The sequence below is a fragment of the Camelina sativa genome, chromosome 20 (assembly GCF_000633955.1).
Source record: "Camelina sativa cultivar DH55 chromosome 20, Cs, whole genome shotgun sequence".
Classification (NCBI taxonomy): Eukaryota; Viridiplantae; Streptophyta; class Magnoliopsida; order Brassicales; family Brassicaceae; genus Camelina; species Camelina sativa.
The window spans coordinates 18,411,840-18,416,502 of NC_025704.1; positions in this window are offsets into that span (position 1 = coordinate 18,411,840).

The following is a 4,663-nucleotide window of genomic DNA, read 5'->3' on the forward strand; positions in this document are numbered from 1 at the left end:
TATATATATATATTTCTTGAAAATATTGATTAATGATTTTATTTAACTATTATTTTAGCTTTAAAAATAAAAAGTAACTAATTATAAGAATGAATAGATTAGAGATATATAAATAATTAGATATTGAATAGATTAGGTTTTCTAATCATGAAAAACCATAAATAATTTAATATAATAATTTATTATTATTTTTTTCAAAAAAAAAATACATTTTTTGTCAATGTTGGTCAACGCCGGAGTCAACGTCGGTCTTTGCCGGAATCATTCGACCGGTGTACTGGATTTTATGTCTATGGTGTTGACCACATAACGTCATATAGTTCATGCATGTGGCCATGCAATACATATACTTCGTGTAGTTGAGGATACAATATTATACTTGGCATGTGTGACCATGCATTCTTCTATACTTCATGTAGCTAGCCATCTTTTTTCCCTCCAAATATATCATCAAATGAAATATTTTTACATATATACAGTTTCGAATTTATTGCCCAAATTAAATATGTACATAAATATCGGAATTATGGTTTCCTTAAATTGTTTAAACGAAAATACTTACTCTGTTTTTTAATTTGTTTCGATTCTGTTTGGATACAGGAGTATGAAAAACAACTCCGAACAATTAATACATGACCCGAACACAATCAATCCGGGTAACAACAGGATCCACGCGTTTTTACATAATTAGTAAAGGCTTACATAATTAGTAATTAGTAAAGACTTAATTTGCGTGAATATGAAGACATAAATATATATTTGTTTTCCTTTATTATTGTTATTCGTTTTTTATGGTATACAATATCTTAGTAATTTTTCAACATTAGTGATATACGAAATTTTGGTAATCTTTGATTTTACATAATTAGTAAAGGCTTAGTTTGCGTGAGTATAAAGACGTAAATATATATTTGTTTTCTTTTATTATTGGTATTCGTTTTTTTTATGGTATACAATATCTTAGTAATTAATTATAGTAGTAGTTGATATTTCTTATGTAGATGAATTATGTAGTAGTCGATTATTGGACCACTGTATTTATTACGGAACTTGGTAATGAGTTATTGGATATTACACGTTTGGGCCACTCGTGGTACCACTAAAATTCAAATGCCGAGACTTTGTTGAGTGAAAAAGACTTTGTTTGTTTATATCTATACTATTAATACTATTAATCTGACTCCGGATAAATTATATATGATCCGAATTAATTACACCCGGGTCAGAGAAGGATCTGAGATTTTTACATTCCAAATTTACTTCAATGTCCTTCTTGTATGCTTTTTTATTTATTCAGGGTTATTTTATGTCATATATTCTAATATTTCATTTTTGCCTTGAAAAAGTGCTTCCCTTTTAATAGTATAGATTGCGATGTATAGATATAACTTTCTTCCATAGTGCGTTTTCTTCGCGTTAAATAATGGTGTACTTTTTGCTTTTCCTTGAATTGATTTGGGGAGAAGACCGGCTTCCTACTCATAAATAATCATATATATAAAAGTAAGATTTCACTCTCTCCTTATTGGTCCACTTGGCAATTCAACTTTAACCAAAATTTTTTTTATATTAAATCACAAATTAAAACACATTTAATCTTCACATTTAACTCACATTTTCATACAAAACTGAAATCATATAAATTATGCATTAACTTTATTTCTCCACTCAATTATATTTAAATAAATATTAAATGAGAATTGTAACTCTTATTGTTCTAAATAATTTTCCATCACTTCTCTTCCTATAAATACTCATTCTCTTAGTCTCTCATTCTTTCATTCTCTCATCATTTTCCACTATAACTCTTTTTATTTTTTGTGTTTCTTTTGTTATTGTTGTTGTATGAGTTAAAAAATTCAATTCAAATATCATTGAGTTTGTATGATATGTATATCATACATTGTTTACTTTAATGTTTTAAAAGGTTTATCTCTATTGTCTATATTAGATTAACATCTAATAAGTTATTATTATCATACTCTTCTACAATATTCACCACACAATAAGTCATGAAGTTGAAAATATTCATCTCTAATTCTCTATTATGTACTCTGATTATCTCACATATTCATGTATCATTTTTAATAATTTGTAAAGATCAATATAATAATATTTAAAGATCAATAAATTTCAATTTATAAAGTCTATTTTGTATAAAGTCTATAAACTCTATTTATAAACTCTATTTTGTTTTGTGATCCAAGAGATAAATATGTAAAGATCAATATAATATTTATTTTTTTAAAAATTTGAGGTTTTTGAAAACAAAAAGAACTTCAATTAAAAAAATTGGTCTTTGTGATATAAGAAAAATGAAAAAATTATCCCAAAAATAAATTATATTTAACTGGAAATAAAATATAGAAAACAATATAATTTAACATCATTTAACTAAATCCTCCAAAGATGAAACCATTAGTATGAAATCTAGCACTATAAATTAAATTGATGAGTAAAAAACAAAAAAAAAAACCAAAATGATAGAAGTTCTCCTTGGGGTTTTCAAAAATATTTAGATTGAAGTTCATAAAATTTTATAAGAAAACTAATTTAGTTTGTCACTTCAAAAGTAATATTTTCAATTTGAAAATTATGTGTGATTGTTGAGTTTATATCAACAAAACAACCAAATCATGTGTAAGTTAAATTTTGAGCCCCTTAGTATTCCTTTTCCTTAAATCAAAACAAATTAAAATATTTATTTATCTTAAATCACATATTAAAAAACATTTAATCTTGACATTTAACTCACATATTAATATAAAATTGAAATCATATAAATTATGCATTAACTATATTTCTCCACTCAATTGCATTAAAACAAATAATAAATTAGAATTGTAACTCTTATTTTTTAAAATATAATTTTTTAATCACTTCTCTTCATAATTCATATAAATACTCATTCTCTTATTCTCTCATTCTTTCATTCTTTCATTCTTTCATTCTCTCATCATTTTCCACTATATCTCAATTTTTTTTTTGTGTTTTTTTGTTATTGTTGTTGTATGGGTTAAAAAAATTAATTCAAATATCATTGTAAACACGTAATTCTAAATTTTAGTTTTAAAGTTTGTATGATATGTATATCTTACATTGTTTATATATATATATATATATATATATATATGTGTGTATAAATAAGGTTTCACTCTCTCCTTATTAGTTCATTTAGCATTTAATTTCTAAAAGAATCATATTTATTTTTAATTCAATAAAAATATAATAATGTACATTACTCTATACTTTAAATCCACACTTTACTATTAAATTGTAACTGAAATTACATAAATTATGAATTGACTATTTTTTCATTCATTTTTATTCAAACACACTGTAAATTATAATTAGCTCTTCTATTTAAATAATTTTAGAAATTTAAATTTCATCCCTTGAAATCCTGTAAATAACTATTCTCACATCATCATCCACCATATCTCACATTCTAAATATTTTCTTTGTTTTGTTTATGTTCTTGCATAGGTTCAAAACTCATGGTAAGAGTGTGATTATATATTTTGTTAGATTTATCTTATATTTTGTTCAATTTATTTCTTTGTTTTTATGTATTTATTTCTTCCTTCTTTGTCTTCTTATTATTTTCAGTTTTCAATTACATATATAATAAAATTTTGGTGGCTGTAAGAAAATTTATCGATGCAGATTCAACAACACTAATTTCGATCAAAGCTCAATGAAGAAATCAAGCTAAAGAAATCATCTTCATTCATGTATATTTATTTTATTTTCTTAAAGTATGTAATATTTTAACAAAATAAACTATTATAATAGAATTATTAAATCAAGTTTTTTAACTCTCTCTTGCCTCCAAAAAATTTGTAGTACATTTTTTGGTATACTCATCATTATATTTAATTTTTATGACCCAAAATATACTTATATAAAGATCATTATAATGTTTATTTAATTCAAAATTTTGTAATTTAATGATTTTCTATATAAATTTTTTTTTTGATATTCTATTTCCAAAATTTTACTACAAAGAGGAAATCATTAGAATTTAACCTAGCAATATAGCTTAAATTAAAGTGAATATAAAAGAAATTAAAAATTAAATTAATCTTTGGGATTTTTTATTGCATTACATATAATTTTATAGGTAATATATTTAATTGATACTTTAAAAAATAATTATGCAATTTAATTATTAAATGTTTTAGGTAAATTTTGAATATCATAGTAAATTTCTATTTTTATCATTAACAATATTTTTTAAATAGCTGGTATATTTTAATATTATATGATTTGAATAAATAAAGTGTATTATTGACATTTAAGAAATTTGTTTGTTATATATGTATTTTTAGGAAGAATTTCAAAAATACATCTTTTTCAATACCACTCTTCAGAAATAGCATTCAAAAAACCTTTATTAAAAAATTCTTTTCAGAAATTTTTCATAATTTTATGATTATTATAACCTAAAATAATTTAACATAACTAATATAACAACCAGCACATATGCGCGGGATATTAACTAGTAATAGTAAAAAAAACTCTATGAGTAAGTGAAAACATTGGTGGCTTTTTGCTTCATTCCTTTTTTCTCTGTCTTCATGTGAACAAGTTCGCAGAAATCTGTGGTTTCCTTTACTTTCTTTCGTCTAAATACACACACACATAATTATTTAGAAAAAAA